Here is a 15,486-nt window from a genome sequence, read left to right on the forward strand (position 1 = left end):
ATCAAGTGGAAAGCCTTCCCAGAAGAGTGGAGGCTGTTAGAGCAGCAAAGTGGGGACCAACTCTATATTAATGCTCATTATTTGGTAATGAGATGTTTGACAAGCTTTTGGTCATGTAGTGTAGCATAAGAACACAACATAAGACATAGCAAAATGTGTAGAATTTCAGGAAACTAGCTTTAAAACTGTAAAATGTTTTCTCTTCCCCATGGCAAATTTTCTAGAATTGCGAATAGCAGACAAATTTGTTTTAAAACAGCAACATTTTATCTCTGATGCCATGGGAGGGTCTCTAAAAATGTTGGTCGGAGAAGGCGCCGTTGGTCATGCTCACTACCACGCCCCCCCATCTATTTCTCCACCTAGTCAGGTGAACAGGGCCTTGCCCTTTATTATGATAAACAAGCCTGGGCAACCATTTCACCAGAGCTGTTGTCTTGGTTGCACTTGTTTTCTAGGATCACTGGTGTCTGGTATTGTACAGGAATGATTCACCTCAGTTCACAGTTCACTCTCACTGGGAGTATGATTAATGTCACCTCTCTATTGGCCCATTCCACTGTGTGTGGTAAACTATCCAGACCTGTTCTGAAACCCCAGAGGGAGGTTTCATATGGCTTTAATTAAAATAGAGCTGAATGAACACACAATCAACTGGTGACACAATGTCCCGGGGCTATTGTACCAAAGTGGCACAGGTGTGCCAGTAATAGGTCGGGTGGTTTCTGTTTGACGCCGCACTAACTATACTGGCCCCAGATCAGTTTGGATCAGTGCCCCAGAAAAGGGGATCTGGTTGGTTCATCTACTGTGGGAAAGTGAGGCTTAAACCAATCCCACGGACATCCCATGTATCGTTTATGTGTGTATTTTCTGTTCATGCCGAGGCAAATGCATTGGCACCCTGGGTTATGTTGGTGCACAGTGTTTAATCTGTTTGTAATCCGTTTGAGGATGACGCAGCAGTGCTGGTGATCCTTTTAATCTGTATCTTATTGAATCACCTGATCATGGTCAGATCGGCCTAGCCCCCCTCTGACAATACACTCACTACCATTGCAGAATAAATTATTAATTTGTTTGGAGGGAGGATGGTGGAAGTGTGTATTTTAAAGCCATGTTCCCCTTGGTATTCATGGAAACGTGATTATCAGGAGGGCGCTTATAGCTAAACTAGGAATTCAGGAAGCAATTCTTGTTCGAAATGTGCTTACTTTTAGGGAACTTGGGTAGTCCGAGGGAGATTCACCGGATGACATGTCATTCTAATTAGCCCAAATGTGTCTGGACATCATTCAAGCTTACCGTCAAAGCAACTTATTCATTAGATTCATCTCGATTCTAGATAACATCTGCTGTATGGGGCCTTGGACCGATATAACAATGTATATATAATTCACTTTGTCAAGGAAGGTCATGTGGAGACCAGGGTGTCATTGCCATGACGATTTTGGATGACTAGGGGAGGTCAAGCCTATTGGAGACGAGGGTTAATATGCAGCCATTACATAATCAGAGGGAATACGTCAACAACAGTGATGTCAGAAGAGCACAGGGTTCATAAAACCAACCCTAGACACCAGAGTGGGAGAAGAACTGGGCACTACATAGTGGACTACTTTTGACCAGGGCCCATTCCCAAGTAGCAAACTATATAGATCAAAGGGTGCCATTTTGGATGCTGCCAGTCGCATGCACTTGGATATTGTGGCGTTGAGGAACAAGCCACGTGTCAGCGGACAGATGGGAACAAAGCTGTAAATGAGATGTAGCAACAGCGAGGTTAGGGCGTACAGGAGGTAGGACTGGGGGATTTAGCGTGGGGGCTGCCCTTGATGTCAAGCATGGACTGAGGGGGAGGAAGGGATGGGTGGATTAGGGGTTCAGGGGGAGAAATGGGGGATAGAGAGGGTTGATAGTTGGGGGTACAATAGGTCTGTCTGTCTGCTGTGGACAGTGGGAGCGAGGATAGGAAGTGCTGAGGCGCACACACAATGTGATATTTGTGCACGTGGATAGTGGTTTACATACAAACTCATGCATAGGCACAACACAGTGCTCACATTGAAGCTGCCCCATTCACGGCAAGGGAGAAGCTGCTGTTTACACACACAACAGGGCTCACATTGAGGCTCCCTCATGTGCTGGGTACAGCCTTTGTGGGTACAGCCTTTGTTCCCCCAGGGCTAACCCCATCTCCAGTACTCTGCAGTCCCAAGTTCACCATGGTGGTGTCTCAAATTGCACCCTATTCCTTAAATAGTGCAGTACTTTTAACCAGGGCCCATAAGGCTCTGATCAAAAGTAGTGCACTATATAGGGTGCCGTTTGGGAAGGACAACATGCAACCTCCAGACACACTAATTGGGAGAACTTCTGCATTCAGGTACATTCAGTGCTATTTATTTGTTGTCCTACCGTTAACCTTAGAGAGATTTAATGTACTGATGGCCAGAGCAGCAATTGTCCCACATATTGCTGTTGTCGAGCATGACTCACAGGGTTTGGACTACAGCCTGGCTTCAATGACATTGCTGTATACCCCCCCTGGTGTACATCCTACTGGAGCTGGACTGGAGTGATTCCTGGTGAGATGACCAATGGGGATGCCAGTAATTTAGGGGATTAGTTTTCAGAGGAAGACTAGTGTTATATTTTCAGAGATGTTAAGGTTATTTCTTGCATTGGTTTCTTAAAAGGTAACTACAGTTGAAGTCGGAAATGTAAATACACTTAAACTCAGTTTTTCACTATTCCTGACATTTAATCCTAGTAAAAAATACAATGTTTTAGGTCAGTTAGGATCACCACTTTATTTTAAGAATATGAAATGTCAGAATAATAGTAGAGTGATTTATTTCAGCTTTTATTTCTTTCATCACATTCCCAGTGGGTCAGACGTTTACATACACTGAATTAGTATTTGGTAGCGTTGCCTTTAAATTGTTGGGTCAAACGTTTTGGGTATCCTTCTACGAGGTTCCCACAATAAATTGGATGAATTTTGGCCCGTTCTTCCTGACAGAGCTGATGTAACTGAGTCAGATTTGTAGGCCTCCTTGCTCACATACACTTTTTCAGTTCTGTCCACAAATTTTCTAAAGGAAGCTTCTGAAGCAATGACATTTTCTGAAATTTTCAAGCTGTTTAAGGGCACACTCAACTTAGTGTATGTAAACTTCTGACCCACTGGAATTCTGATTTAAGTGAAATAATCTTTCTGTAAACAATTGATGGAAAAATGACTTGTGTCTTGCACAAAGTAGATATCCTAACCGACTTGCCAAAACTATAGTTTGTTAACATGAAATTTGTGGAGGGGTTGAAAAACGAGTTTTAATGACTCCAACCAAAGTGAATGTAACCTTCCGACTTCAACTGTATATGCATCGTCACAGTGAGCAGTCGAGAGGAATATCAAGGGTTAAAGTTCAGTATTTCTAGTGTCATAAGATTAGCTTTGATAAAATTAGGCTACAACTTTTCTCTGTTGCTATTGTTACCTTGTTTTGGAGGAACTAGCTACATGTCATTCTGAGAGAGGATTGTGACGGTTTGGGGACGCCCGTTTTCCTGAGCTGCTTCTTCTGATGCAATTGGTCTCATGCTAGTTAATGGCTCTTTGGATTGGCCTCTCCCAGCGCATGAATGGCGTCCTTGTCCCTCCATCCCTCTGCAGTGTTTTTTCCCTTCAAACAATCTTTTTTTTCTCTCTCTGGGCAGTTTTTCTGTTTTCCTTATCGTTGTCGTGCTTCAGTAGACATATGTATCAGTGTGACTATGGCTGATATTAAAACAGCTAGGGTGTGTGCGAGTTGTAGTCATAGAGCTGTTCAGCATTCCGAGGATGGCTAGCCCATTCCCCTCATCTCTCTCGCGCTCACTCGCAGATGTGCATAAGCCCTACATTCTGGGATTCCATTTGTCAAATGTATGCTGAATTCTCCTCGGCTTGGGGTTACGCCTATCTCTCCTCTCCCTCTATGTAGATTGGGGCCACCAGCTCGGCTGGACTCTGGCCCTACCCAGTAATAGAGCTCCCATACATGATGCAGGCCAGGGCTGTACTTCTGTCCATAGAAACAGATTCACTAGAATGGAAATGCTATGAGGGTGCAGTCAAATTGCCATTGCCAAAGGTGTTTTACTTGTTTGAATAATTATATTTCTATGAGGCTGTCAGGGTTTCCTTTTTCATTCTAGTAATTCTATTTTTATGGTGCTGCCTGGCTGCCAAGTAGAAAAGGAAAGAACCCTGGCCACCGCAATTTGGCTGCACCCTCATGGAATTCTCATTCTAGTAATTCCATTTCTATGGTGCAGCTTGGCTGCCACAGACTGGAGTGCAGAGAGGAACTGCTGAGCAGCATTGGTACCTTCATGATTAAACAGCAGCAGCGGACCTCTGGTTTATCACTGACCAATGGTTCCCCCCTATTAGTTTTGTGATTAGTAGCTGCATTGTGCAGTGCACAGTCTGTTCTTGGCTTTAATAGAGGGTGGAGTTAGGATAGTGAACTGAGAGAGTTACAGGCCTTGCCTTACATAGTCCAGTAGAATGTTGCACATTGTGAATCACAAGCCTGAGTGCGTACACACACACACACACACACACACACACACACACACACACACACACACACACACACACACACACACACACACACACACACACACACACACACACACACACACACACACACACACACACACACACACACCACAACAATATACACAAAACCTTCCTTATCAGAAAATGGGATTTCATGGATTTAACCTCTGCTTAAATTGCCATTATTTCTTTCTTTGTCAATGGATTTGCATGAGAAAACAAACAATTAGAAATTATAATACTTTGAGGAATGTTGTTTTTGTATTTTCATAGCTCTGCAGATTTCTACTATATCAACATGGCCTATCTTTCTCAACACATTCTTTCTAGTTTGCTTAATCTCATAATTAATTATGGCTCCAATCCAATCACCTTTAATGCACAGTCTCTTCCTGCTTGCTTGATATTCACAGCATGATGTCATCAAACATTCATGACATCACATTTAATGGTAATCTAGCTAATGTTGATCCATCAGTGAGTGATTTAAATGGTGATCTACTCTGCAACACAGAGTGCTAGGACACAACCCTGAGTCATGGTATATTGGTTCTGTAACAAATCCCCTGAGGATTTATTGCTATTATAAACTGATTACCAACGTAATTGGACCAGTAAAAATACATGTTTTGTCATACCCATACAGTCTGATATACCACGACTTACAGCCAGTCAGCATTCACGGCTCGCACCACCCAGTTTATAATACAGGATTACATCATGATCCATTAAATCCATACACTTATAATGGGTGTGTCCCAAATGGCACCCTAATTCCTATATAGTGCACTCGTTTGACCAGCGCCCTGGTCAAAAGTAGTGCACTATAGAGAATAAGGTGCCATTTGAGACACAAACCAATCTCTTTATAAAGAAGACTGTAAGTGAATGTTGAGCCACAGTGAGACAATGGCCATTATGGAATGTGATGTCATCATCCATGGTGACTCAGGCCCGCACCCTGATAACCACTCCCTTAGCAAGTGGACGGCGATAACATCGTTCACTGTGGATTGACTGTGATCAATTCACTTAGATGGGAATCAAGGGACTGTATGTCAATTATTTTTGTTTGTTGTGTTTGATATAGAAATTGGCTCTGTAGGAAAATGTCAAACAATCAAATGATCTTTTCATAGCACTTAACCATTTATCACAGAATTCAACCAACAGTTGACCTCATATAAGCATTGACTAACGAGACACAGGACTATGTACAGGGCATTCTGAAGTATTCAGACCTCGTGACTTTTTCCACATTTTGTTACGCTACAGCCTTATTGTAAAATCGATTCAATTGTTTTTTTCCCCTCATCAATCGACACACAATGCCCCATAATGACAAAGCAAAAGTGTGTGTGTGTGTGTGTGTGTGTGTGTGTGTGTGTGTGTGTGTGTGTGTGTGTGTGTGTGTGTGTGTGTGTGTGTGTGTGTGTGTGTGTGTGTGTGTGTGTGTGTGTGTGTGTGTGTGTGATATAACATTTACATAATTATTCAGACCCTTTACTCAGTACTTTGTTGAAGTACCTTCGGCAGCGATTACAACCTGGATTCTTCTTGGGTATGAATCTACAAGCTTGTCATGCCTGTATTTGGGGAGTTTCTCCCATTCTTCTCTGCAGATCCTCTCAAGCTCTGTCCAGTGTTTTCAAATCAAATCAAATTTGATTGGTCACATGCACATGGTTAGCAGATGTTATTGCGAGTGTAGCGAAATGCTTGTGCTCGTTCCGACAGTGCAGCAATCTCTAACAAGTAATCTAAAAATTCCACAACTACCTAATACACACATCTAAGTAAAGGGAGGTAATAAGAATATGTACATATAAATATATGGATGGGCCACGACCGACCGTCATAGACGAAATGCAATAGATGGTATAAAATACAGTATATACATCTAGGATGAGTAGTGCAAGATACAGTTGAAGTCGGAAGTGTACATGCACTTAGGTTGGAGTCATTAAAACTCATTTTCAACCACTCCACAAATTTCTTGTTCACAAACTATAGTTTTGGCAAGTTGGTTAGGACATCTACTTTGTGCATGACACAAGTAATTTTTCCAATCATTGTTTACAGATAGATTATTTCACTTATAATTCACTGTATCACAATTCCAGTGGGTCAGAAGTTTACATACACTAAGTTGACTGTGCCTTTAAACCGCTTGGAAAATTTCAGACAATGTCATGGCTTTAGAAGTTTCTGATAGGCAAATTGACATAATTTGAGTCATATGGAGGTGTACCTGTGAATGTATTTCAAGGCCTACCTTCAAACTCAGTGCCTCTTTGCTTGACATCATAAAAAATCTAAAGAAATCGGCCAAGACCTCAGAATATTTTTTTAGACCACAAGTCCGGTTCATTCTCGGGAGCAATTTCCAAACGCCTGAAGGTACCACACTCATCTTTACAAACAATAGTATGCAAGTATAAACACCATGGGACCACGTAGCCGTCATACCGCTCAGGAAGGAGACGTGTTCTGTCTCCTAGAGATGAACGTACGTTGGTGTGAAAAGTGCAAATCAATCCCAGAACAACAGCAAAGGACTTTGTGAAGATGCTGGAGGAAACAGTTACAAAGTATATATATCCACAGTAAAACATATCCTATATCGACATAACCTGAAAGGCCGCTCAGCAAGGAAGAAGCCACGGCTCCAAAACCGCCATAAAAAAAGCCAGACTACGGTTTGCAACTGCACATGGGGACAAAGATCATACTTTTTGGAGAAATGTCCTCTGTACTGATGAAACAAAAATAGAACTGTTTGGCCATAATGACCATCGTTATGTTTGGAGGAAAAAGGGGGAGGCTTGCAAGCTGAAGAACACCATCCCAACCGTGAAGCACGGGGGTGGCAGTATCATGTTGTGGGGGTGCTTTGCTGGTGTACTTCACAAAATAGATGGCATCATGAGGTAGGAAAATTATGTGGATACATTGAAGCAACATCACAAGACATCAGTCAGGAAGTTAAAGCTTGGTTGCAAATGGGTCTTCCAAATGGACAATGACCCCAAGCATACTTCCAAAGTTGTGGCAAAATGGCTTAAGGACAACAAAGTCAAGGTATTGGAGTGGCCATCACAAAGCCCTGACCTCAATCCTATTGAAAGTTTGTGGTCAGAACTGAAAAAGCGTATGCAAGCAGGGAGGCCTATAAACATGACTTAGTTACAACAGCTCTGTCAGGAGGAATGGGCCAAAATGCACCCCACTTATTGTGGGAAGCTTGTGGAAGGCTACCCAAAACATTTGACCCAAGTTAAACAATTTAAAGGCAATGCTACCAAATACTAATTGAGTGCATGTTAACTTCTGACTCACTGGGAATGTGACGAATGAAACAAAATCTGAAATAAATCATTCTCTCTACTATTATTGTGACATTTCACATTCTTAAAATAAAGTGGTGATCCTAACTGACCTAAGACAGGGAATTTTTACTATAAAAAATGTCAGAAATGGTGAAATGTATTTGCCTAAGGTGTATGTAAACTTCTGACTTAAACTGTATGTAAACATTATTAGAGCCCTGCGGTTGTGGGTGGTGCAGTTTCTGTTCCAGGCGGCGATACAGCCGGGCAAGGATGTTCTCAGCCTCCTGAGGTTGAAGAGATGCTGTTGCGCCTTTTTCACTGCACTGTCTGTATGGGTGGACCATTTCAGTTTGTCCGTGATGTGTACGCCGAGGAACTCAACTTCCCATTCAACTTTGGAGCGTCGCTGCACAGCTATTTTCCGGTCTCTCCAGAGATGTTCAATCGGGTTCAAGTCCGGGCTCTGGCTGGGCCAATCAAGGATCTTCAGAGACTTGTCCCGAAGCTACTCTTGTGTTGTTTTGGCTGTGTGCTTCGGGTCATTGCCCTGTTGGAAGGTGAACCTTCATCCCAGTCTGAGGTCTGGAGCACTCTGGAGCAGGTTTTCATCATGGAATTCTCTGTACTTTGCTCTGTTCATCTTTCCCTCGATCCTGACTAGGCTCCCATTCCCTGCCACTGAAAAACACACCTACAGCATGATGCTGCCACCACCATGATTCACTGTAGGGATGGTGCCAGGTTTCCTCCAGATGTGGATCTTGGCATTCAGGCCAGAGAATCTTGTTTCTCATCCATTAGGTGTCTTTTAGAAAACTCCAAGCGGGCTGTCATGGAAGCAACTCCTCAGTAAAATTCACGTCTTTTTACTCTACCATAAAGGCCTGATTGGTGGAGTGCAATAGAGATTGTTGTCCTCCTGGAAGTTTCTCCCATCTCCACAGAGAAACTGGAGCTCTGTCAGAGTGACCATTGGGTTCTTGGTCACCTCCCCTGACCAAGGCATTCTCCCCCCGATTGCTCAGTTTTGCCGGGCGGCCAGCTCTAGGAAGAGTCTTGGTGTTTACAAACTTCTTCCTTTTAGAATGATGGAGACCACTCTTGGGGACCTTCAATGCTGCAAAAATGTTTTGGTGCCCTTCCCCAGATCTGTGCCTCAACACAATCCTGTCTCGGAGCTCTATCGGACCTTATATAGACAGGTGTGTGCCTTTCCAAATCATGTCCAATCAATTGAATATACCACAGGTGGACTCCAAGTTGTAGAAACATCTCAAGGATGGTTAATGGAAACAGGATGCACCTGAGCTCAATTTTTGAGTCTCCTCGCAAAGAGTCAATACTTACAGGAGAAGTTTGGACACCTATTCATTGCAGGGTTTTTCTTTATTTTTACTATTTTCTACATTGTAGAATAATAGTTAAGACATCATAACTATGAAATAACACATATGGAATCATGTAGTAACCAAAAAAGTGTTAAGCAAATCAAAATATATTTGAGATTGTTCAAATCAAAGTAGCCACCATTTGCCTTGATGACAGCTTTGCATACTCTTGGCATTCTCTCAACCAGCTTCATGAGGTAGTCATTAGGAATAAATGCATTTCAATTAACAGGTATGCCTTGTTAATTTGTGGAATTTCTTTCCTTAATGTGTTTGAGCCAATCAGTTGTGTTGTGACAAGGTAGGGTGGGTATACACTTGATCGCCCTATTTGGTAAAAGACCAAGTCCATATAATGGCAAGAACAGCTCAAATAAGCAAAGAGAAATTACAGACCATTTGTTATGCAGGTGAATGAGGACCCAAAAGCGACTTGGCGAAAACAGAGTTTTTAATCCAGTAAAGTTATTTTACAAACAAAAGGCATAATACTACTCGTAATGACGAGAACAGACTGGAGACTTGATCAAGAACTGCAGGTTGCCTCGGGAAGGCACTTGAACGTAGCAGACTCAGACACCTGCTCACCACGCAGCATCTGAGGGAAACACGACACGACAGGGCAATACATAGACACAGCACGGTGAATAATAGACAAGGATCCGACAGGGCAGGAACGGAAAACAAGGAGAGAAATAGGGACTCTAATCAGGGAAAAGGATCGGGAACAGGTGTGGGAAGACTAAATGATTGATTAGGGGAATAGGAACAGCTGGGAGCAGGAACGGAACGATAGAGAGAAGAGAGAGAGAGTGAGAGAGGGAGGGGGAGAGAGAGGGATAGAAAGAGGGAAAGAACCTAATAAGACCAGCAGAGGGAAACGAATAGAAGGGAAGCACAGGGACAAGACATGATAATCAATGACAAAACATGACAGTACCCCCCACTCACCGAGCGCCTCCTGGCGCACTCGAGGAGGAATCCTGGCGGCAACGGAGGAAATCATCAATAAGTGAACGGTCCAGCACGTCCCGAGACGGAACCCAACTCCTCTCCTCAGGACCGTAACCCTCCCAATCCACTAAGTATTGGTGACCCCGTCCCCGAGAACGCATGTCCATGATCTTACGTACCTTGTAAATCGGTGCGCTCTCGACAAGGACGGGAGGGGGAGGGAAGACGAACGGGGGTGCGAAGAAAGGGCTTGACACAGGAGACATGGAAGACAGGATGGACGCGACGAAGATGTCGCGGAAGAAGCAGTCGCACAGCGACAGGATTGACGACCTGGGAGACACGGAACGGACCAATGAACCGCGGAGTCAACTTACGAGAAGCTGTCGTAAGAGGAAGGTTGCGAGTGGAAAGCCACACTCTCTGGCCGCAACAATACCTTGGACTCTTAATCCTGCGTTTATTGGCGGCTCTCACAGTCTGTGCCCTGTAACGGCAAAGTGCAGACCTCACCCTCCTCCAGGTGCGCTCACAACGTTGGACAAACGCTTGAGCGGAGGGAACGCTGGACTCGGCAAGCTGGGATGAGAACAGAGGAGGCTGGTAACCCAGACTACTCTGAAACGGAGATAACCCGGTAGCAGACGAAGGAAGCGAGTTGTGAGCGTATTCTGCCCAGGGGAGCTGTTCTGCCCAAGACGCAGGGTTTCTGAAAGAAAGGCTGCGTAGTATGCGACCAATCGTCTGATTGGCCCTCTCTGCTTGACCGTTAGACTGGGGATGAAACCCGGAAGAGAGACTGACGGACGCACCAATCAAACGACAGAACTCCCTCCAAAACTGTGACGTGAATTGCGGGCCTCTGTCTGAAACGGCGTCTAACGGGAGGCCATGAATTCTGAACACATTCTCGATAATGATTTGTGCCGTCTCCTTAGCGGAAGGAAGTTTAGCGAGGGGAATGAAATGTGCCGCCTTAGAGAACCTATCGACAACCGTAAGAATCACAGTCTTCCCCGCAGACAAAGGCAGACCGGTAATGAAGTCTAGGGCGATGTGAGACCATGGTCGAGAAGGAATGGGGAGCGGTCTGAGACGACCGGCAGGAGGAGAGTTACCCGACTTAGTCTGCGCGCAGTCTGAACAAGCAGCCACGAAACGGCGCGTGTCACGCTCCTGAGTCGGCCACCAAAAGCGCTGGCGAATAGACGCAAGAGTGCCTCGAACACCGGGATGACCAGCTAACTTGGCAGAGTGAGCCCACTGAAGAACAGCCAGACAGTGGAAACAGGAACGAAAAGGAGGTTACTAGGACAAGCGCGCGGCGACGCAGTGTGCGTGAGTGCTTGCTTAACCTGTCTTTCAATTCCCCAGACTGTCAACCCGACAACACGCCCATAAGGAAGAATCCCCTCGGGATCAGTAGAAGCCACAGAAGAACTAAACAGACGGGATAAGGCATCAGGCTTGGTGTTTTTGCTACCCGGACGGTAAGAAATCACAAACTCGAAACGAGCGAAAAACAACGCCCAACGAGCTTGACGGGCATTAAGTCGTTTGGCAGAACGGATGTACTCAAGGTTCTTATGGTCTGTCCAAACGACAAAGGAACGGTCGCCCCCTCCAACCACTGTCGCCATTCGCCTAGGGCTAAGCGGATGGCGAGCAGTTCACGGTTACCCACATCATAGTTGCGCTCAGATGGCGACAGGCGATGAGAAAAATAAGCGCAAGGATGAACCTTATCGTCAGACTGGAAGCGCTGGGATAGAATGGCTCCCACGCCTACCTCTGAAGCGTCAACCTCGACAATGAATTGTCTAGTGACGTCAGGAGTAACGAGGATAGGAGCGGACGTAAAACGTTCTTTTAGAAGATCAAAAGCTCCCTGGGCGGAACCGGACCACTTAAAACACGTCTTGACAGAAGTAAGAGCTGTGAGAGGGGCAGCAACTTGACCGAAATTACGAATGAAACGCCGATAGAAATTAGCGAAACCTAAAAAGCGCTGCAACTCGACACGTGACCTTGGAACGGGCCAATCACTGACAGCTTGGACCTTAGCGGAATCCATCTGAATGCCTTCAGCGGAAATTACGGAACCGAGAAAAGTAACGGAGGAGACATGAAAAGAGCACTTCTCAGCCTTTACGTAGAGACAATTCTCTAAAAGGCGCTGTAGAACACGTCGAACGTGCTGAACATGAATCTCGAGTGACGGTGAAAAAATCAGGATATCGTCAAGATAGACAAAAACAAAGATGTTCAGCATGTCTCTCAGAACATCATTAACTAATGCCTGAAAAACAGCTGGCGCATTGGCGAGACCAAACGGCAGAACCCGGTACTCAAAATGCCCTAACGGAGTGTTAAACGCCGTTTTCCACTCGTCCCCCTCTCTGATGCGCACGAGATGGTAAGCGTTACGAAGGTCCAACTTAGTAAAGCACCTGGCTCCCTGCAGAATCTCGAAGGCTGATGACATAAGGGGAAGCGGATAACGATTCTTAACCGTTATGTCATTCAGCCCTCGATAATCCACGCAGGGCGCAGAGTACCGTCCTTCTTCTTAACAAAAAAGAACCCCGCCCCGGCCGGAGGGAAGAAGGCACTATGGTACCGGCGTCAAGAGACACAGATAAATAATCCTCGAGAGCCTTACGTTCGGGAGCCGACAGAGAGTATAGTCTACCCCGAGGAGGAGTGGTCCCCGGAAGGAGATCAATACTACAATCATACGACCGGTGAGGAGGAAGGGAGTTGGCTCGGGACCGACTGAAGACCGTGCGCAGATCATGATATTCCTCCGGCACTCCTGTCAAATCGCCAGGTTCCTCCTGAGAAGTGGGGACAGAAGAAATGGGAGGGATGGCAGACATTAAACACTTCACATGACAAGAAACGTTCCAGGATAGGATAGAATTACTAGACCAATTAATAGAAGGATTATGACATACTAGCCAGGGATGACCCAAAACAACAGGTGTAAAAGGTGAACGAAAAATCAAAAAGAAATAGTCTCACTGTGGTTACCAGATACTGTGAGAGTTAAAGGTAGTGTCTCAAATCTGATACTGGGAAGATGACTACCATCTAAGGCAAACATGGGCGTAGGCTTGTCTAACTGTCTGAAAGGAATGTCATGTTTCCGAGCCCATGCTTCGTCCATGAAACAACCCTCAGCCCCAGAGTCAATCAAGGCACTGCATGTAGCACCCGAACCGGTCCAGCGTAGATGGACCGACATAGTAGTACAGGATCTAGATGAAGAGACCTGAGTAGTAGCGCTCACCAGTAGCCCTCCGCTTACTGATGAGCTCTGGCCTTTACTGGACATGAATTGACAAAATGTCCATCAAATCCGCAATAGAGGCACCGGCGGTTGGTGATCCTCCGTTCCCTCTCCTTGGTCGAGATGCGAATACCTCCCAGCTGCATGGGCTCAGTCTCTGAGCCAGAGGAGGAGATGGTTGCGATGCGGAGCAGGGAAACACCGTTGACGCGAGCTCTCTTCCACGAGCTTGGTGACGAAGATCTACCCGTCGTTCTATGCGGATGGCGAGAGCAATCAAAGAATCCACACTGGAAGGAACCTCCCGAGAGAGAATCTCATCTTTGACCACTGCGTGGAGTCCCTCCAGAAAACGAGCGAGCAGCGCCGGCTCGTTCCAGTCACTAGAGGCAGCAAGAGTGCGAAACTCTATAGAGTAATCCGTTATGGATCGATCACCTTGGCATAGGGAAGCCAGGGCCCTAGAAGCCTCCCTACCAAAAACTGAACGGTCAAAAACCCGAATCATCTCCTCTTTAAAGTTCTGGTAATTGTTAGAACAATCAGCCCTTGCCTCCCAGATAGCTGTGCCCCACTCTCGAGCCCGGCCAGTAAGGAGTGAAATGACGTAAGCAACCCGAGCTCTCTCGCTAGAGTATGTGTTGGGTTGGAGAGAGAACACAATATCACACTGGGTGAGAAAGGAGCGGCACTCCGTGGGCTGCCCGGAGTAGCAAGGTGGGTTATTAACCCTAGGTTCCGGAGGCTCGGCAGGCCAGGAAGTAACAGGTGGCACGAGACGAAGACTCTGGAACTGTCCAGAGAGGTCGGAAACCTGAGCGGCCAGGTTCTCCACGGCATGGCGAGCAGCAGACAATTCCTGCTCGTGTCTGCCGAGCATGGCTCCTTGGATCTCGACGGCAGTGTTACGAGCATCTGTAGTCGCTGGGTCCATTCCTTGGTCGGATCCTTCTGTTATGCCGGTGAATGAGGACCCAAAAGCGACTTGGCGAAAACAGAGTTTTTAATCCAGTAAAGTTATTTTACAAACAAAAGGCATAATACTACTCGTAATGACGAGAACAGACTGGAGACTTGATCAAGAACTGCAGGTTGCCTCGGGAAGGCACTTGAACGTAGCAGACTCAGACACCTGCTCACCACGCAGCATCTGAGGGAAACACGACACGACAGGGCAATACATAGACACAGCACGGTGAATAATAGACAAGGATCCGACAGGGCAGGAACGGAAAACAAGGAGAGAAATAGGGACTCTAATCAGGGAAAAGGATCGGGAACAGGTGTGGGAAGACTAAATGATTGATTAGGGGAATAGGAACAGCTGGGAGCAGGAACGGAACGATAGAGAGAAGAGAGAGCGAGAGAGTGAGAGAGGGAGGGGGAGAGAGAGGGATAGAAAGAGGGAAAGAACCTAATAAGACCAGCAGAGGGAAACGAATAGAAGGGGAAGCACAGGGACAAGACATGATAATCAATGACAAAACATGACACCATTACTTTTTAAGACATGAAGGTCACTAAATCCTGAAATTGAAGAACTTTGAAAGTTTCAAGTGCAGTCGTAAAAAACTGAAATAGTGAAAATAAAGAAAAACCCTTGAATGAGTAGGTGTGTACTAACGTTTGACTGGTACTGTATGGTAATAAGGTATTTTATATTTTTAATAAATTAGCAAAAATGTCTACATCTTCGCTTTGTCATTATGAGGTATTGTGTGTAGATTGAGATTTTAATTTTATTTAATCCATTTTGGAATAAGGCTGTAAAATAACAACATTTGGAAAAAGTCAAGGGTCTGAATACTTTCTGTATGTATGCATGTATGCATGTATGCATGTATGCATGTATGCATGTATGCATGTATGCATGTATGCATGCTGAACAAAAATGTAAACGCAGCATGC

Source organism: Oncorhynchus gorbuscha, linkage group LG18, assembly GCF_021184085.1.
Source record: "Oncorhynchus gorbuscha isolate QuinsamMale2020 ecotype Even-year linkage group LG18, OgorEven_v1.0, whole genome shotgun sequence".
NCBI classification, from domain to species: domain Eukaryota; kingdom Metazoa; phylum Chordata; class Actinopteri; order Salmoniformes; family Salmonidae; genus Oncorhynchus; species Oncorhynchus gorbuscha.